The following is a 23,105-nucleotide window of genomic DNA, read 5'->3' on the forward strand; positions in this document are numbered from 1 at the left end:
TCTATCTATCTTTATCTATCTATCTGTCTGTCTGTCTGTCTATCTATCTATCTATCTATCTATCTATCTATCTATCTATCTAGGTACATATCTGCACAGACGCATACCTACAAGCCTACACACATAACTATACAGATCTTTTTGTGCATGTGTTTGTGTGCGTATATATGTGCATATAAATGCTTATGCGTTTATATGTATTTGTATGACTGTGCATGTGTATACACGCACATACACAGAGGCGCATGCGCCCGCATATATCACCATATTCAATATAACGACATAAGTGCCTATAATACTAGAACATTACCCGATATATAACGGTTAATTTTGGAAACATACTTTTGTTACAATAGGTAATATCAGGAAACATGGCATATGTATGCGTGTGTGCACGTGTGCAGTTATAATTAAAATTCTATCAAATTTCTTGATTCTTATACAAAATAATAATGAAAGAAATACTAATTTCCAAAAAATAAAATAAAAAAATTATTATTTTAAAATCAAGTCAAATGAAACAAACTTCTCATTTGTAGATTTGCAATAAATGTTATCAGCTTTCCAAATTTTATCGAAGTAACCGCAATCTGTACAATATTAAACATATCTCGTAAAAAATTCATAAAATGTGTGTTTAAATTTTTTCTGAAAATTCCCGGACACTCATCTTGTATCTCTTATGTTAATCTCTCTTATTCTCTCCCCTCCTCTCTCTGTAAGATGCAAAGCATGACTGGAGAAATGAAACAACCAACCAAACAACCAACATTTATATCAGCTATCATTATTGATCAGCCATGGAATTATACGTACATGCTTAAAACATACATGCAAACATGCATACATACAAACATACATACAAACATACATAGATACATACGTACATACATACATCGATACATACGTACATACATACATAGATACATACGTACATACATAGATAGATAGATACATACATACATACATACATACGTACATATGTATGTGTATATATCACCTGAAACAATTAGTAGCTCATAAAAATATATACTGTGTTTATTAAACAATATTTATCTTTTTTGTAGAGTGTGTGTGTATGTGTGTGCGTTGTAGGTGAATGTATGTGATAGTAGGTGTGCCTGTGATGAACAAACACCAAAAAAATGAGCAAACAAAAAACAAAAACAACAATACGAGGACGTGGTACATGTAAAGTATTAGCAGATGCTCAGGTAAGGAAAGAAAGATGGTTTAACGTTTCGAGCAACGCTCTTCTTCAGAAACAGAGGAAAGTCCAATAGAAAGGAAGACGCAGGGAAAAAAATCGCCAAAGATTCACACGTGGTTACATTTTGAAATGACCGGAAGAGAATGGGTGAACACACGCACAGACTTATATATATATATATATATATATATATATATATATATATATATATATATATATATATAGTTTTAGGGAAAATAACCAATTTTCAAGAACTCATCGATGAAAATCCACTATCACATATAGAAAAATTAATAATTAAAAGCACAATAAATGAGTATAATATAAAGTAAAGTAAATATCATAAGATAAATATAATAAAAAGATTACACGTGTTTCATTTGGTTCTTTATAGATTATTTTAATAGATAACTTATTTAACACTAAATTATTTAGAAGTTATAGTTTCATTTCAACATAATATTAGAACTTCGATTGGAATAGTGTTGATATATTTTCGATTATTTTTGATTAATATTATTTGATTAATTATTAATCTTTATAGTTTATAATATCATTAAAGTTTTTTTAAAATCAAAACTTTGTATATATATATAAAGTTTAACCTTTTATTCTTAATAATTTTTTCTTTCCTAATTTTTTCATTCATAATCTTTTCCATTCATAATTTTTTCATTCATATTTTTTATTATTACGTTTGTAGAAATAAATAATCTTGTATTTTTCTATTATTCAATTGATCTTTAATTATAATTAAATAAACGTCTTTAGCTTTAAATAGTATAGCTTTAACTATTACACCGGTTAAATATGTACTAATTTTATCTTCATTATTATTTTAAACTTAAACTTCGTTCAACTTGTATTTAAAACAATGATAATTTAAAACAATGATAATTTATGTAAGATGTTTTTTGTATATAATATACATGTTATTATAATGGATGAAGGGATGATTATTGAATGGTTATTATCTTGATATGATATTTTAAAAATAATTTTTCTATCTTTATATAATAAGTATTTCATATTAATTCATTTGGTACTTATTGTTGATTGAGATATATATCTAATTATTGTTCTACTTACGATCTGACGAGTAGCTATATTTTTGAATAGAACTTATTTTCGATAATTTCAATTGATTTTAATCGATTTAAATTTCTTTTCTATTTGAAAATTGGTTATGAAACACGTGTAATCTTTTTATTATATTTATCTTATGATATTTACTTTACTTTATATTATACTCATTTATTGTGCTTTTAATTATTAATTTTTCTATATGTGATAGTGGATTTTCATCGATGAGTTCTTGAAAATTGGTTATTTTCCCTAAAACTATATATTTTATATATACTTTATCTATAAGACTCAATTTAATTTTAATTTTTTATAAATTGATTTTAATTGAGTTTTTTTACCTGTAATTTTGGATTTTGTCCCTAATATTATTATTATATATATATATATACATACATATATATATATATATATATATATATATATATATATATATACATACATACATAAATACACACATGCACACACATTCACATGCACACACACACCTATATACGCGCGCACACACACACACACACACACACACACACACACACACACACACACACACACACGGACACACACACATATCTACATTACGCAAGTTTTCTTAAAATTGAAACAAAAACCGTGTCTTATTTCGCACAAAGCTTCTATATGAATATCTAAAGAAGTGAATGTGAATCTAATTATCTGTGTGTTTCTGTGTGTGTGTGTGTGTATGTGTGTGTTGTGTGTGTGTGTGGATGTAGGTATGGGTGTACATGTGCGACATTCTTTAGTGTGTGCTTACAGCATTGTCAGAGCGCTTATGTACGCGCTTGTGAGATGTTTACAGGTAGGTGCTAAAGCGTATATGCATATGCGTGTGTTTGAGTATATTATATGTGTATGTCCATCCATACATCCATTTATCCGTCCGTCCATCCGTCCATCCGTCCATATATATATATATATATAAAAACACACATAGATATATACACGCATGTTGTAGGTGCGTGTATCTGTGTAGGTGTATGTATATTTTTTCGTGTTCTCACTTTTGTATGATCGTCTAACTTAAAGTTGTTTGTCTGTGTATATTTAAATATGCGTTAGTATGTTCATCTTTGTGTATGTGTGTGTATGTGCGTGTGCGCGCACGCGGCGCTTGTGTTGAAACGATTTTACTTTGGCAGTCTTACAAATACCTGTAATTAATCCAATATGATCCGCATACCCATGGGTTGAACACCCTCACCTGTTAATTGTATGAAAGTATCTAAATACATGTGCATTCTCAATACACGTTTGAACGTATACGTACACACACACACACACATACAGACGTACACATGCACACACATACACACACACATGTGTGTACATATAGAAGCATGCATATATATATATACGTATACATACACACACACACACCTGTGAATAAACTAATATATCGAACATACATATATATGTCATTCACACAGAGTCACTGACACAGACAATATATATTGTAATATATATTTTGTATACGATGTGAGTATATATATATATATATATATATATATATATATATATATATATATATATATATATATAAAACAAATAATGATTTCAAATTGTGGCACAAATCCAGCAATTTTGTAGGAGGGATAAGTCGGTTACATCGACTCCAATGTCCAACTGGTACGTATTTCATCGGCCCCAATAGGATAAAAGGCAAAGTCGGCCTCGGTGGAATTTGAACTCAGAATGTAAAGACGGACGAAATGTGACTAAGCATTTTGCCCGGCGTGCTAATGATTCTGCCAGCTCGCTGCCTCATGCAAACATATATATTGGTTTCAAATATTTGCACAAGGCCAGCAATTTTGAGAGAGTGGGTAAGTCGATTCCATGAACACCAGAGCTCAATTGGTTATCTTAACGGAAGAAAAGAAAAGTTGAACTCGGCGGAGTTTGAACCCAGACGATCGAAATGCCGCTAAGCATTTTTTCCGGTGTCTTAACGATTCTGTCAGTTCACTGCCTCATAGAAACATATATATCTATTTCTACTCAAGGCACAAAGCGCGAACGTTTTGGGGTGTGGAGCAGTCGATTAGTAGACCCCAGTACGCAACTGGTACTTAATTTATCGACCCAGAAAGGATGAAAGGCAAAGCCTCGGCGGAATTTGAACTCAGAACGTAAAGACAGACGAAATATCGCTAGGCATTTCACCCGTCATGCTAACGATTCTGCCACCTCGCCGCGCTAAACATATATATTACAACAAAATATTTACCCCAACCCAAGATCCATAGAAAGTGTCGCCCCCGCTTAAATGTTCCTGCAAACGCAGATATGCGCAAATATATGTTACTAACAGATATACACCCAAACACATTCTCTCATACACACACATGTGAAAATACAAATAAGCCTATACACAAATATACATATACATTAATTTATACTCATATGCATAATTACACACACACACACACACACACACACATAGGTACGCGCACCCCCTATACACCTTCGACACACTGACATAGTATTTCAATCACGTAATTACGCACACCAAACGATATGATTGGTTGAAACGGTTGACAGCTTTCGCTTGCAATGTCTTCATATCCTGACACAGAAATATTATCTATTTTTACACCGAAAAGCCCTTAATTAAAGTTAAGTGAATACCTACATTAGAAATTAATAGATGCTATTGCACAGAAAGTGACATACATAAATTTGAAGACGAAGTCATTAGTGAGGCTGAAATGCTGATAATAATAATAATAATAATAATAACTCGAATGTGGAATCTAAAAACAGAAACAATTCCTATCATAGTAGGTGCCTTAGGTATAATAAAAAAATATTCAGACAAATACATAACAAAAACACCAGGACTTACAAATATATATAACATACAGAAAATTGCACTACTGGGTACTGCACACATTCTACGCAAAACACTTTCAATACAGTAAACATAAGAGCACCACAGCAAACCACAGCACATACCCAAGGCGCACAGAGCTGCGCTCGGTAGTGAAGTGAAAGCACGTTATAAAAATAAAACTACTGAATAATAATAATAATAATAATAATAATAATAATAATAATAATAATAACAATAATAATAATAATAATAATAATAATGATGAAAATAATGAAAATAATAATAATCAAAATAATAATAATAATAATAACAATGATGATAATAATAATAATAATAATAATAATAATAATAATAATAATAATAATAATAATAATAATAATGGTCTCAAATTTTGGCAGAAGGCCAACCGTTTTAGAGGGAAGCCTAACTCGATTACATCGATCCCGTTCTCCGCTGGTACTTATTTTATCAACCCTGAAAGGATGAAATCAATGTTGACCTGAGTAGGATTTGAACTCAGAACATAAAGACCTGAAAGAAATGCCGTTAGGCATTTTCTCCGATGTACTAATGATTCTGACAGCTCTCTCCCTTAATAATAATAATAATAATAATAATAATAATAATAATAATAATAATAATGTTATGGTTTCAAATTTTGGCACAAGGCCAGCAATTTAGGGAATGGGTGTTAGTCGATTACATCGACCCCAGTGATCTACTGATACGTATTTTATCGACCCCGAAAAGATGAAACGCAAAGTCGATCTCAGCAGTTCTTGAACTCAGAACGTAAAGATGGACGAAATAGCGCTAAGCACTTTGTCCGGTATGCTAACGACTCTGCGAGCAAACTGTTTAATAATAATAGTAATAGTATTCATAATAATAATAATAATAATAATAATAATAACAATAATAATAATAATAATAATAATAATAATAATAATAATAATAATAATAATAATAAGAAGAAGAAGAAGAAGAAGAAGAAGAAGAAGAAGAAGAAGAAGAAGAAAGAAAAAAGAAAAAAAGATATTTAATCAAACAGTTTTGTGTAAATAGGATGGAATTCTCCTGTCATTTTATTCATTGCTCCTGGGCGTGATGTTAAGAACTCACAAATATATTTCTCCTCGTGCATTTTGAGTACTGAAAGAGTAGCAGATTCAGAATATTTTCTAAGAATATGCACTTTTAAGTCTTTTTCAAAATTGCAGCCGTTTGATGCAAAATGTTCGGCAAGTTCTGTTATTTTGTCTGACGCCATTGAATTTTTTGTTTAATTGTTCTGTTGTACAACCAACATAAATCAAGTCGTGTTTCTGAGCAAGTATAAATATCTTGAAATAGAAATTGGCAAAATGTGGAACCTCAAGACTAAAACAATACCTATTGTCGTAGGTGCTCTTGAAATGATAGCAAAAGGGGCTGGTCCATACCTAGCTCAGATACCAGGAAACTCCAAAATGGCAGAAATTCAAAAGATAGTGCTTATGGGAACTGTCTATATCCTACGTAAAACACTGTCTATGTAATCTCAAATTTTAAAATAAACTCATAATTTTCTTATGTTTTCGTAAACATTCTCTAGAACAATACTATGTAAAAACCAAATATATGACACCCTAGGCATAACACCAACATGAACTTCTAACTTGTTGACTCTTGAGGTCTCATGGAGCCAATTTGTACAAATTCAAAGCAAAAATCAAACATATAATAATAATAATAATAATAATAATAATAATAATAATAATAATAATAACAACAACAACAAGAGCACTCAGAGAGCGCAACCCTCCACCAAGGCAATACCAACATGCTCTCAACGATTAGCCAGAGATGATTTTTAAAAGGAGAATATGTGAAATAAACTCGACTGCTCTCACAAACGAGAATACTAAAAATGAACCCGACCGCTCTCAAACAAAGTAAAAAAGCCGGAAAAAATAATCCAGAATTCTTGTCCTGTATCAAATCGATCCACAAATCTAATCAGTTTGTGCCAATCACGAGGCCAAATATCCCTGAAAGTTTCATCCGAATCCATCCCGTGGTTCTTGCGATATCTTGTCCACGGACAAATAAAGAAACAAACACAACTGAAAACAATACCTCCGCCTTAGCGAAGGCGGAGGTAATAATAATAATAATAATAATAATAATAATAATAATGGTTTCAAATTTTGCAACAAAGGCAGCAATTGTAAGGGAGGGGATGAGTCGATTACATCGACCCCAGTGTTCGACCCGAAAGGATGAAAGGTAAAGTCTACCTCGGCGAAATTTGGACTCAGAACGAAGCGACGGGCGAAATACCGCTAAGTATTTCGTCCGACATGCTAATGATTCTGCCAGCTCGCCGCTTCAATAATAATAATAATAATAATAATAATAATAATAATAATAATAATAATAATAAAAATAATAATAATAATGATGATGATGATGATGATGATGATGATGATGATGATGATGATGATGATGATGATGATGATAATAATGATAGTAATAATAATAATAATAATAATAATAATGTTATGCAGGAGGATGGAAGAGTAACGATATTCTGGGACTATGATTTTCAGACGGATCGTGTAATCGAACACCGTCGGCCAGATATTGTCATATTGAGTAAGAGAAACAAATACTGTCAGATCATTGATGTAGCCATACCAAACGACATGAACGTTGTGAGTAAAGAAGTTGAAAATATCATCAAGTGCTCTGAATCAAAAATGGAAATGGCAAGAACTGTATGGAATGCGAGAGGGTAATGTAAAAGTGATACCAGTGGTGATTGGAGCGTTGGGCTTAGTCCCATTGAAACGTCAAGACTTCTTAAGGCAACTGGAAATCTCATACAAGGTTGATGTCTTACAAAAAGCATCGAGCTGCTTTATATGCATGATGAGACATGGAACACAGCAACAATGGCGTGGGTAGTCTGCGGAAGTATAATTGTCTGCATAGAGCGCCGCCTAGCCAAGGGAGATAATCTACTTAACAGAAAGCCCTATTGGGCACAGTGCACATCGTAAGGAAAGTATTATCTGTCTGAGGTCGTTGTTGTGACTTGACAGATGACTAAAGACTCCGGTGCATTTTTACCTACTCTGTGTTACGAAGGAATAATAACAATTACAGTGCTTTTTCCTATAGGCACAAGACCTGAAATTTTAGAGGAGGGGTATATTCGATTATATCAACCCCAGTACTCTACTGGTACTTATTTCGTCAACAACGAAAATATAAAAGGCAAAGTCGACCTTGGTGGAGCTTGAATTCTGAGCGTAAAGACGGGCGAAGATCGTCCTCAGCCGTCTGAGAGCTGAGAGAAGAATTCATGGTGTATACATATGTGTACATACCAACTTATACTTACGAAACATTACATTTATACATTCAGCAAAAAAAAAAAAAAAAAAAAAATAAATAAAAGCAAATGGATCTCCGTCATTTTCGACGATGAGTATTCACCAGTCAGATCAATTGAACTATCTGCACGGAGTAATTTACTGCAAGTGGCTCAATATTCAACGCACGCGCGCACACGCACACACACACACACACACACACACACACACACACACACACACACACACGCACACATTTAACCTTACGTAATGAGCATGTGACAGAATGCGACTCCTTCGAAATACGAGCCCAATCTATCTCAGAGCTTTCATACACTTTTCTGATTTCCATTCGTAAGAGGTAGAGCTGTTCCCGTCAGTTGTATGAGACTCTTATCCAAGACCAGTTTCTAAGCAGTGGGATCTGGCCCGGCACCTTGCTGTCGCACGACTACATTCTTAGGGATTCGACCGAGCATGGGTCCATACATGTATCACCTATCTATCTATCTATCTATCTATCTATCTATCTATCTATCTATCTATCTATCTATCTATCTATGCACAAACACAATCATATATAGATACATATATATACGCATAGTCCGTAACACTGTAAAAAGGTGAATCTATATCATTAATTAATTTAAATCTTAATTAGTCGGTTTAATTTATACGATCAATCATGAGAGTGACCCATGTTCATAGGTTACCAAGGCAACCGGGTTGCATATGTTGAAAGTGATTTTACCATTGAGGCTAACCAATTAACCTCAATCAACATACTTCTGCTGCCCAAAGCAAAATTATGCACACACACACCCACACGTTCACACGCACACACGCTCACACACACACACGCGCACACACACACATACACACACACACGTTCACAGGCACACACGTACACATACAACACATACACACAAACGCTCGCACGCGCACACAATACGGCACTAATTCATATATTGTCCATATATATATATATATATATATATATATATAATATCTGTAGTATGTATATACGCATCGGTATATATATATATATATATATATATATATATATATATATATATATATATATATATATATATATATATATATATATATAAAAGATAATAAGAGTGAAAAAACTTTAGAAGGCTTGTGTTACATGGTTAAAGTATATATTTAAATTATGTAAGAAAAATGTTATAAAAATGTTATAAAATCTGTTTGGTATATAAACATTGTATTTTGAGAAATAACCGGTTTCGTGTTGTCTTTTCAAATTTCTCTACTTCATTGTGTCGTGTTCGTTCCAGTCTGAGGAACTGGAACGAACACGACACAATGAAGTAGAGAAATTTGAAAAGACAACACGAAACCGGTTATTTCTCAAAATACAATGTTTTTTTCCAAAAAGATTTTATAACATTTTTATAACATTTTTCTTACATAATTTAAATATATACTTAACCATGTAACACAAGCCTTCTGTAGTTTTTTCACTCTTATTATCTTTTATACATCCAACCACGTGCTTTCACATACCAACTTTCTCACACACACACATATATATATATATATATATATATATATACATATATACATACATATATATATACATATTTATACATATATATATATATATATATATATATATATATATATATATATATATATATATATATATACGTTTGCCTATTATGTGTATATATGTATATATTTATATATAATACACACACACACATATATACATACATACTTACATAAACACACACACACACACACATATATATATATATACTAATGCGTATACCCATACTAATTCGAACTCTCTATGTTCGCATACTGGTTTCTAAACACTCGTTTTTGTACATTATGTATACATGAATTATTTATGCATTAATCAACATACATTCTTCGTATCTATACATGTTTAAATATATTGATTTAGGAGTTTTGGGTGCATCTACTTCTTTACACCTGTTCCAGGCATGCAGAGTAACTCCGTTACCCCTTTAAAGGGTCTCGTCGATCAAATCCCCTACAGTAATTATGTTTTCAAGTCTGGTTCTAAATCTCCCTCCTTTTTGCCTAACTTCTTAATTTACGAAATATAATCAAACCAACCTCAGTTGTTAGTCGATAGGTGTTAGGCACACGCACACATACCTTTAATTATACACATGAGGGCTTCCGCACAGTTTCCACTACCGAATTCACTCAAAAGTTATTGGTCGACCCGAGGCTACAGTATAGAACCCTAGACACTGCGCGGTGGGGCTGATCCTAGAAATACGTGGTTACAAAAGCGAACTTTTAATCACATAACTATGCCGGCGAATATTTCGAGTGTAATAAGCCTTTAAGTGCTGCTCGACTTGCTATAAATGACTGCCAAACGTCCTTTATATCTTACTTTACCGTGTTTAAAATATGGAATAACACACGTGGCACCCTTTCATAGCTTCACATGTAACAGGGTGCTCAGGTAAAATTTGACAATTTACATAAATTGAAAAGAAATCAAGAACCGGTCCAAAAATAGCTTCTTGAAAAATTAAAGAATATCAACTAGATTATGGCTGGAAGATAACAGTTCACTCAAAGTAGCTGCCCTCACTTTCAGACTGGACCTCAAGACGAGTTCGAAAAATGGCGCATGCATTCCTAACTGGGAAGATCTTCGAACATCCCCGTGACCTTGACCACCAGCTCGGCGTACCATACATACTAATACATGAGATTACAATCGGGGAAATTAGGAGGCCAAAAATAGGTGCTGACGAAGTCGTAGATATTCTTCCACGACCACTTCTGACTCTTTCGTGGGTATCACAAGGAATCGAATCCTGCTGCCCCACATAAGGTCTTCCAGCAGCAAGTATCTCCAGCGAAGCATTGACCACATCGTCCAGCAGATTCACATAACCGTCTGAATTGAGCATAAGGCCTTATTAAAGATGTAGGGATAAATTGTGGCGTGCAGAAGCAGGCAGAACGCCTGTTGGGTCCATCCCTGCTGGCTGCAACTTCTTAGTTTCCGTTGTAGCTGTCTATATCACGTCTCACAGCCTTCACAGTGTTCACAGAACATTGAGCAGCGGCCATGATATCAGTATTTTGTTACCCGTCGCGAATCATCATGATACAGGTAACTCCTGATATTCAGATAGCGTCCAGCTCTTCATGTCAGCTACCTTTATCTCAAATACAATTCTAATCTTTATGCTCTCCAAAGCCATTGACTGCTCACCAATACATCCAGCTGTTCCTGAAAAATGGAGACAAAAATATCGTCAAATTTATCTCGAACATCTCGTAAAACATCACTAAAATTGAGCCTGAATGATTTAAGTTTCTTTCCTAGAGTCCAGGAAAACTCTAGTTCCTATCAATGACTAACCTGCGAAGAAGTGATGTGCTCCACTGTCGAGTACAGCTCATTGCTCAAATATGAGGACGTTATTTTTATTGCTGTACAAGCAAAATATTCTATACTATTTCCAGAAGGTCATTTGACTAATTAGATAAGCTTCACTCACCAAACACATTACAGTCATTGGCTCACACACACATGTGCTGCTTCTCCTCTCTGTCTTTTATAATATTGTTATTACCATAGCTTAGGCGTCTAAACTAGTAAATTACATACGACATTCGCCGACTGCATGTCTCACCTTCTGTCCTCTCGTCTCTACAGTGTATTAGCCTCAAACCTTGAAAGGTCACGAGCGCTAATCTTCGACTAATTACTAAAAAACAGCTGAAGCAGCAGTAACAACAACAACCACAACCACCACTAATATATTTCCCAATAAATGAAAGAAATGCAGTGGAAGAACTGTACTTCCATTGCATTTTGTTTTTCATGCAACTTATCTTCTTTATTGTCTTTTGTAAAATTTTTATATAATCAACGGAAAATACAAATATTAAAAAAACACAAATATTAAACACAAATATATAAAAAAAAAATTTCATCGGATTCTACTTGTTTACTCTGGATCACGTTTTACTATATTCAAAAATAAAACAACACAAAATTTGTTAATAAACAACGGAGAGATCTGAAGTCTAATTTGCTTTGAAATATCATTTATAAACAATCTAAATCTTCTTAGCTTCTTCTATCAGAAATTATATTTCTAATGTATCAGGACGAACGCACGATTTATCAATCAAGCAAACACATGTGTCAAAATAGTGACAACTAATTTTTTAGTGGTTGGATATGGCTGAAGGAAAGGGGATGATGACAGTAGCACACACTAATTATGTAATATCTGATGTTTATACGTTAATCTACCAACCAGTTTCAAATATACGCATTTATGCACATTAGTTACACACACCAGTTAATGTTGACAGTTAATTATAAACAACTTAATTTAATAACTGACAGTTCTAGACTGGAGTCTTACTGTCAGGAAGAACATAAATTCTGTTTGCTATATAAATTAATACAGTAGAGATAGTCCATGTGGTAATGTACCAGAATAGATTTTATATTCTAATTACTTGCCTTATCTCACTACTCTGTGTTCATATCTCACCAGAATCATGTATCTTATTCATACCAGTAATACTCTGAGAGGTGGGTATGTCGTCATCAAAACAATTCATTTCCTTCGATAGCATTGTTGTATATATTGTTGTTTAATCCCAGGCCAGCTGTAATTGGGCAGACATTTGCTCAAAGATCTTCAGGCCATTGTCATTTTAAGGTTTTCGTTGCAAGCTCTGCACTCTTTATGTTCAATACATCGCTCGCAGGGGGAGCGAAACCCTACTACCCTCCAACAGCTGACAGGATCGCAGGACCGGCCGGTTTCGAGCTATTTGGCTCACGTCAACCAAGCGCACCTGCACAGTAGAGTGTAGCTAAGATCCGCTTCTGCCAGCGATATATTGTAAAGAAAATGACCATCGGTCACCGATTTGCAACAAGCAAAATAACTCGTTACAAAATCTCAAGAAGAGATAGAGTAGTAACGTGTACTAAACTGTAAAGGGTGCAGAGCTTGCACCGAAAACCAGCTGGCAGAGAATCCGCCTGGGGTTAAATTACTTGTAGTAACATTCATCTGCCACCTTGATGTGGCTACTCGTCTTACCGTTTGGAAGATAAAGTTCTGCTTTTATTGCGCATTTTATGCACGAGAAGCATTTTACTATGGGATTAAGCAGAGACGAATACATCGGCAGATGTTTTTTTTTACAACAATTGTAAATGTCTTAAATGGAATCTTTGATCACATGACGAACAGGTGTATTAACAAATATGTAAATATATTCCCGGTCTGGATGGCTTTGAAAATATGTAAATATATTCCTGGTCTGGATGACGAGCTAAGTTTTAACTGAGCCTAATGCATATTAACAATGAAATTATGTTTGATACAGCACAGTATAATGATACCACGATTGTTGTCTCTTTATCCTAGTTTTATCTGCGGAGTGGCTCCTGAGAATCTTGCCATGAGTGCTGGTTGTGTGAAGGGTAATGTTGCATTCACCCAAAAAAATATTGGTTTTCTAGGGGTAATAACAGTTATCAAATACCAGTTCAATCATGTCAGATCGATTTCTGTCATCATGCAATAAAACCAGCCTTTTTCTTGTTATCATCATACCATCTAAGGTTTTTGAAAAGCCACTGTCGATCACTCGTAGTTTTTGCGGCAGATTCAAACGCATCTCCTGAATTATATTTCGCGAAGTGATTGATGGATAGGCACGCACCTCAGGAACAACCTTCACATTCCATTTAGCACCTCTGCGTAAAGCATCTCGCTTTCTTGTGTGGATACAGTCTAAAATGATTGGTTGCAGTTTTCATATTAACGCCTATGGATTGAGCAAAATCCTTGGAGTAGGATTCTCTATCATAATCTATGAGCTAACAATAGTTGCACATAGGCATCTTTGGTTTACATGCATTTAATGGTATTTCTTTTGGTATTTGAATGTAAGTTCTTTTTTTGTGTGTTAGATCGAGAATTGTTTGATTTAGTAGTGGGTGTATGTTGTGTGAATATAGACGAATCTATTACATAAATTAACATTTCACTGAACAGCACACAGAAAAATAAGTCTATGTATATGTATGTATAGAAACGAAGAATTTAAAGACGTCCATAAAATAAACAGTATGAAATGTAACACAGGTTTTAAATTTTGGTTCACGCCAGCCATTTTAAGGGGAGGTGCAAGTAAATTACATCGACTTCACTGTTCAGCTGGTATTTATATTATCGACCCCAAAAGGACAAGACGATCTCGCTACAATTTGAACCTAGAAGTAAAGACCCAGACAAATGTTGCTAAACATTTTGTCCGACTCGCTAACGATCCTACCAGCTTGCCGCCTTTGATTAAGATGTAATATAGAAGAAACAGAAATTACGAAAGCAATGTCTAGATTTTGCTCATCAAAAATGTGCGCTCACGTGATAGATTTAAGTTACATTCGTCTGTTGGGCCTACATTATTCTAGTCGAGTCATTCAGAGTGCCTCATTGCATTTACTCGATCTGATTGGAATAGCAGCTAAATTTCTCCTCAAATCACATTCTACTTTTTTGAAAAAAATAAAAGAGGCGCAGGAGTGGCTGTGTGGTAAGTAGCTTGCTCACCAACCACATGGTTCCGGGTTCATTCCCACTGCGTGGCACCTTGGGCAAGTCTCTTCTAATATAGCCTCGGGCCGACTAAAGCCTTCTGAGTGGATTTGGTAGACGGAAACTGAAAGAAGCCCGTCGTATATATATAAATATATATATATATATGTGTGAGTGTGTGTATATGTTTGTGTGTCTGTGTTTGTCCCCCCCAACATCGCTTGACAACCGATGTTGGTGTGTTTTCGACCCCGTAATTTAGCGGTTCGGCAAAAGTGACCGATAGAATAAGTACTAGGCTTCTAAAGAATAAGTCCTGGGGTCGATTTGCTCGACTAAAAAGCGGTGCTCCATCATGGCCGCAGTCAAATGACTGAAACAAGTAAAAGAGTAAAAGAGTAAAGAAAAACAGATATTGGATAATAATTGTTCTAAAATTTCACCAGAAAGATCACGACTGTAAAAGTTTTGACAACGAGTCTACATGACTATGGTTCGCCTGGGGCTGAACAACAACAACAACGACAACAACATCAACAACAACAACAACAACAACAAAATCATTAACCAAAATGGTGAGGAGTGGAAGGTGAATTCTCTTTCTTCTTTGTTCAGAATTCCTATTAGCTCGTTGGTTCTGATTTCTATTGATTTTGCTGTTGGCGGCAAATGCTTATCTACTATTCCTACACGCAAATTGTTATTGTCTTCATTCTGTCACGTTGGAACTATTTAATTTTGACAGCTTTTTGTATTCCTGATAATAAATCAACTCTCAAAATTCCAACCATAAATCTTCCATCTTCCTCGCTTCTCTTTCCCAGTGTAGCGAATAATTTGAAGTTTTAATTATACGAGGTCTTCACGTCATGTTATCTCTATTAACCAATCAAAACTCAACAGTTATTCGATTCGTGATTACCATCAGTTTAGTCGATAAGTGACTACCTTATCTGCTTTTCTTTTTTTCTTTCTTTCTTTCTTTCTTTCTTTCTTTCTTTCTTTCTTTATTTCTTTCTTTCTTTCTTTCTTCATCATGCGTTTGTTCCTATCTTGTAGTAGCTTGGGGAGAATATGCTTTGATGATGCCAGTGATATTGGTACTTTCATCTTTTCTTCCCTCAGTTCTTTGTGATAAGACGGTGAAACCTGCCCAATTTCCATTATCTTATTCATCAATGGTAGTGTTGATATTCGTGGCATCATCATCAGTAGTAGTAGTAGCAGCAGCAGCAGCAACAGCAGTAGAAGCAACAATAATGGCGAAATTTTGAAATTTTGAAAATAAAGCGCTGCCTTGGCTGTGTGAAAAGAAGATTGCTTCCCAACCACATTTTTCCAGGTTCAGTCCCGCTGCATGGCATTTTGGGAAAATGTCTTCTGCTATAGCATCGGCCGACCAAAGCCTTTTGAATGGATTTGGTGGACGGAAACTGAAAGAAGCCCATCATATATGTACGCATATATATATATATATATATATATTTTTTTTTTTTTCTCTCTCCTTTTTGTGGAAGAGCATAGACTTTTTCAATTCCCGAGCGTTATACTAATACATTTATTTGTTTTCTACACCACCTGTCTTCGTCTGTTGTATGTATATATGTATATATATATATATATATATATATGTAAAAGGTTGAAGAGGAACACACAAGTAGATATATATGGAAAAAAGACAAAGTAGAAAATGCTAAAATACTTTTATAAAGAACATTACAGAACCGGTTTCGATCCTTGAGATCTTCTCAACAGTAAATATGAATAATATATTTTTGAAAAATTAAATTTTGGTAAATTTAAAAGAAAAGTATTTTTAAAGACATATTTGTATAGAATTCAAATAACAGGGGCATTTTTCTTGCTTCTGCCTGTCTCTGTCTCACTTGTTAACTCTTGTGGGTTCGAACCCACAAGAGTTAACAGTGCGTAACTGGTACTTAATACATCGATCCTGAACGGATGAAAGGCAAAGTCGACCTCGGCGGAATTTGAACTCAGAACGTAACGGCAGACGAAATACCGCAAAGCATTTCGCCCGGCGTACTAACGATTCTGCCAGCTCGTCGCCTTATTAGCAACAACAACAACAACAACAACAACAATCCGTTCTAATATAGGCACAGTGTCTGAAAATTTTCGGAGAGAGTGTCTTTTTGATTACATCGACTCAGTGCCCGACTAGTACTTATGTTATTGACCTCGATTGAATGACAGCAAAGTCGACTTGGTAGAATTTAAACGTGAAGACGGAAGAAATGTCGCTAAGTATTTTGTCCGACGCTGTAACGAGTCTTCCATCTCGCACCTTAATGATAATAATAATCCTTTCTACTATAGGCACAAGGCTGGAAATTTGGAGGAGGCGCCGGTCGATTACATCGATTTCAGGAATTAACTACTACATGTTTCATAGACCGCGAAAGGAGAATAGGCAAGGTCGACCTCGGCGAAATTTGAACGCTGAGCGTAAAACCAGAAGTAATGCCGCTAAGCATTGTGTCTGACGCTTTAACGAAGAAGAAGAAGAAGAAGAAGAAGAAGAAGAAGAAGAAGAAGAAGAAGAAGAAGAAGAAGAAGAAAAACAACAACAACAACAGCAGCAGTAGTAGAAGCAACAAGAAGAGAAAAAAACAGAAACAATAATAATGGTTTCAAATTTTGGCAAAAGGCCAGCAATTTCAGAGGAGAGGCTGATTCGATTATATCAACCCTCAGTATTCAACTGGTACTTATTTTATTGAACCCGAAAGGATGAAAGGCAAAGTCGTCTCCGAGCGGAATTTGAACCTGGAACATAAACCCGGAAGAAATGCCGCTGAGCATTTTGACTGACGCTTTGACGAATCTGCCAACACGCCGCCTTAACAACAACAACAACAACAACAACAACAACAACAGATAATAATAATAATAATAATAATAATAATAAACAACAACAATAACAATATATAAAAAGACACTTCTAATTACAATCACCGGTATTTTCTAATTAATCGATCTATCGATTTTCTTCAATGCTATATTTCTTAAGAATTACCCTCATTTCTGAAAGAGAGAAAGAAAACAAAAAACAAAAAAACAAAACAAAAAAAAACAAAAACAAAACAAATTAGCGCAGCTGTGTGGATGGCAGAGTAGGAAGATGGGTTATCACGTGCAACGTGTGTGTATGTGTGTGTGTGTGTGTGTGTGTATGTGTGTGTATGTGTGTGTTAGGAGAAGAGAGATGGGCGAAAGGAAGAAAAGTAGGAGAGAGAGGTGAAGGCTGTATATAGAAGGAATCGGTAGGAATCGATCTCTCGTATGTGAAAATCGCTACTATGCTCTCCTGCTATCTTCTATGCTTGCTGCTGCTACTGCTGCTACTGCTGCTGTCACTCTTCTCAACCATTATTATCGCCTCCAACGTATCTCATTACAGAGACTACTACTACTACTACTACTACTACTACTACTACTACTACTACTACTACTACTACTACCACTGCCACTGATCTACTGCAGCTGCTGTTTCTGCCATCACCACCATCAACTGCACCACCTGCCTCACCAATACCACAACCACCATCGCTACTGCTACCACCGCTACCACCGCTACCACCACGATCCCCACCACCACCACCACCACCATAACCACAACCACAACTACCATCCACCACCACTACCATCCACCACCACCACCACCACCACCACCACCACCACCACCACCACCACAACCACCGCCACCACCGCCACCACCTACCCCTACAACCATCAACCCCTCCAACATCCCAAGCACCACCACCACCACCACCACCACCAAAACCACCACCACCACCAAAACCACAACCACCACCACCACCACCACCACCTTAATGCTGCTGCTGCTGCTGCTGCTGCTGCTGCTACTACTACTACTACTACTACTACTACTACTACTACTACTACTACTACTACTACTACTACATCACTGGATACATTGTTGGCAGGACACTGTATTCTACATTACTCAGTTTACGTCGCTTTTAGTTAGCAAAATTATCGCAGGTCAAATTGGAAATAATTCACTGTACTTTTAGGTAACACAAAACGTTACCAAAACAAACAAGAAAACAAACGGGTACCTATTTCATCACGAATTTCGTCGCGCATTCGAAACCCGAATACCACAATCGTACTCCTTGAATCTTGAATCTTCTATTATCCCTCACTTTCCCATCGGACTCCTATTCTAAGACTGTGATATCTGAGGATGTCGATTTTGACGAACGAACGTTTATAAGAAGCAAAATACTTAGTTTTTGTATCCGGCTTGCAAGATTCTTGATGTGAATCCGTGTGTTGAAACAAATCTTGTGTTTTGAGAGAGTCATTATACCAATATTATTAACACGCGCACTGTTTCAATTAGACAGCAGAACACATTGTCTTTTAGCGTCATGCTAGTTTGGCTAGAGCTTATTCTACTTCGTTTTGACATCTCGCTTGCAAGATTCTTGATGTGAATCCGTGTGTTGAAACAAATCTTGTGACTAGGGAGGGTCATTATGTCAGTAATAATAACACACGCACTGGTTCAATATCACATCTTTATTGTTAATCAAATGGTTAAATATCTAACCACCTAACTAATCGATCGTTTGTTTAATGTAACGGTTAATGCTTTGGAGCAGATATCTTTATCTTTATTTTTTGCATGCTTCAGTCATTGGAAGACAACCCTTCTGCAGTGCAGCTTTTAAGAGATTTTAGTTGAATAAATCGACCCCAGTATTTATTTTTAAGCCAGGTGCATATTCTATCAGTCTCTTAGGCAACACCGCTAAACAAACCGACAAAAGTTGTCGAGCGATGTGTGAGTGGGGTACAAACACGCACACGCATTTAATCCATAATCACACACACACACACACACACACACACACACACACACACACACACACACACACACACACACACACGCAACGAGCTTCCACAGAGTTTCCGCCTATCAAATTCACTCACAAGAGGCCCGGGGCTATAATACAAATCACTTGCACAAGATACTGCACAATGGGACTGAACCCGGAACCACGTGGTTGTGAAGCGATAATCTTAACTATACAGCTATATCTGGTTGTTTAATACTTTATCAACGTTTCAAGTATTGTTAATTTAATGTGTTTATAATATTTTAAAATTCGCGCTTGTTAGGTGGCGAGCTTGGCAGTATCGATAGCCCGCCGGGCAAAATACTTAGCGTTATTTCGTCCATCTTCACGTTCAGAGTTCAAATTCTGTCCAGGTCCATTTTGCCTTTTATCCTCTCGGGGTTGATAAAATAGGTACCAGTCGGGTACTGGGATCGATGTAATCGGCTTACCCACTGCGCCGAAATTTCTGGCCTTGTGCCAAAATTTGAAATCAAAATTCGTGTGTGTATGACACAATGTCTATTTGATCAATTCCTTGGTGTTTATAAATCTTTCTTTGTTTAATTTTCGTATCTCTTATTTCTTTAATTAACATGATATTCAAAGTTAAACTTAATATTGTTCTCTTTGAAACTGCTTTGACACATTTTTTCTAACCCGAATTTCATTCCAGTTTCCCACTGTGTATAACTATATTTCCGGTTGTCTTTTATCAGCTGCAAAGCAACTTGAGACCAATGATATCCAGGAGAAGGCTGAATTTCATTCCAAAGCGTATAGTATCGTTGATATATCTAACAAGACCTGACAAAGTATTTCAAATACATTCCAAAAATGAAAGAAAAACCAGAAAACAAAAACAGCACGTGATTTACTCAATGAAGAAAGAAACGTTACTTTAAACCCGAATTATAAAGAAACAATCAAACTTGCAAAAACTACAAGTTTAATGACCAAAGTCGAAAAGCTGCAACAGCCAAACTAGTGCAGACGATATGGGGATAACTTGAGAGAAAAGATGTCGACACTTTCAGAAGAATAGAAGGAAGAATAAAGGTTCATGTCAATGAAAATATCAGTTACTGAGTAGCAAAACAATTACTGAAGATTGTGAATGAGAAAAGCGGTTTCTGTGATTACCCGAAGGATTTTTTTTTTAATGCGACAATATTTTATAAACAAGCTTTGGAAGCGTCGAATGTGTTTGGTATTTTACAAACAAGAAAGTAATATTTTGAACGAAGTATAGTTGCGAAAGCAGCAAGGCAAAAAATATTCTTTTCTACTCTAGGCACAAGGTCCGAAATTTCTGGGGAGGGAGCCAGTCGATTAGATCGACCCCAGTACGCAACTGGTACTTAATTTATAGATCCCAAAAGGATGAAAGGCAAAGACGACCTCGGCGGAATTTGAACTCAGAACGTAAAGACAGACGAAATACCGCAAAGCATTTCGCCCGATGTGCTAACGTTTCTTATTTCTTTATTGCCCACAAGGGGCTAAACATAGAGGGGACAAACAAGAAAAGACAAAGGAATTAAGTCGATTATATCGACCTCCAGTGCGTAACTGGTACTTAATCTATTGACCCCGAAAAGATGAAAGGTAAAGTCGACCTCGGCGGAATTTGAACTCAGAACGTAAAGACAGACGAAATACCACTAAGCATTTCGCCCGGCGTGCTAACGCTTCTGCCAGTTCGCCGCCTTAAGGCAGAAAATATTGCCAGACCCAATCTTTCTGCTGTTTTCACAGCTACACTGCGTTCGAGATTTACTTTCTTGTCAGTAAAATATCAAACACATTCGACGCTTTCAAACTTTCTTTAGGAAATATTGCCGCATATGAAAACATTATTACTTAGCTTTAAAATGGGCATTACTCATTTGCGAGCTGCCTAGTCTAGTGGTAGAGCACTCAGTCGATATCTAAGAGATACCGGTTCACTTTCTGGCAACTTTTTTTTTTCGTCTTATAAGGGGTAAGTACCCAATCTTTCTGCTGTTTTTACAGCTATACTGCATTCGAAATGAATTTTCTTGTCCGTTTTCTAAAATGTTATTCATCTAAAAATTCCAGGGACAGTAGGCATGGATCAAATGGCACCAACATTAAGCAAATTCATTAAAACATGAATAAAAGGAAAATAATTTTCTTGGTTCAGATGAAAGACTGTTAGGTATATAGAAAGCCCACCCCTATCAGACGAGGAATTATCCAAGAGGATCCCTTCCAGCCATTCTTTTATCTTACAACATTAATAAGTTTCAAACATTCGACTCTTGCCAAGCTGGAGCACCACCTTGAAGGATTTTAGTCGAACAAATCAACAGCAGGTCTTATTTTTAAAGCTTAGTACTTATTCTATCGGTCTCTGTGCCGAACAGCTAAGTTGCGGGGACATAAAAATCCCAACACCGGTTGTCAAGCGGTGATGGTGGGTGGAAAACGCAGGCACAAAGACACGCACACATACGTATATACATACATCCCACCCCCACATACATAAATATACGATGGGTTTCTTTCAGTTTCAGTCTACCAAATCCACTCACAAAGCTTTGGTCAGTCTGAGGCTATAGTAGAAGATACTTGCCCAAGGTGCCACGCAGTGGGACTGAACGCCGAATCATGGGATTTATGTATATATATATATATATATATATATATATATATATATATATATATATATATATATATATATATATATATATATAGCCGAGGGATTAAAATTAATCAAAGGACATACTAAGTATGTCTACCTGACTTGAAATAACAGTCAAAACTCGTTATTAAATCGCCAACTACAGAAATCAAATGAGGGCAAATTCGGTTAAGACAATCTACTTACATACATTTAAGTATTTGGATTCACGTGGACTAGTTTCTGCACTGGCAAAATAAGCCTTAGCTTCTTCAGCACGCATTACCAAGATAAGAGATCCTCAACCTATCGTTCTGAAGTCTGTGTCGCTACTGATTCGTTTTGCGCCGAAATCACAGTAGCTACCAGTGTAAAATAATCTCGATGCAAAATTCACGAGAAAAATAATTTATTAAAATTAATTTACGACACCTTTAATGACACCTTCGTAAATT

At 35.6% G+C, this 23,105-nt stretch overlaps 1 long non-coding RNA gene across 1 annotated transcript in view; it reads left to right on the forward strand.

Annotated features, from left to right (window-relative positions):
- LOC149136222 (uncharacterized) overlaps window positions 1-22,635 on the forward strand; it is a 24,660-nt gene extending 2,025 nt beyond the window's left edge. Inside the window, exon 2 of the long non-coding RNA XR_016241673.1 lies at window positions 20,723-22,635. This is a non-coding gene — a long non-coding RNA (uncharacterized LOC149136222). The remainder of the gene's footprint in view (window positions 1-20,722) is intronic.
- Window positions 22,636-23,105: the final 470 nt, after the last annotated feature.

The sequence above is a fragment of the Octopus bimaculoides genome, chromosome 4, assembly GCF_046866305.1.
Source record: "Octopus bimaculoides isolate indiv1 chromosome 4, ASM4686630v1, whole genome shotgun sequence".
Classification (NCBI taxonomy): Eukaryota; Metazoa; Mollusca; class Cephalopoda; order Octopoda; family Octopodidae; genus Octopus; species Octopus bimaculoides.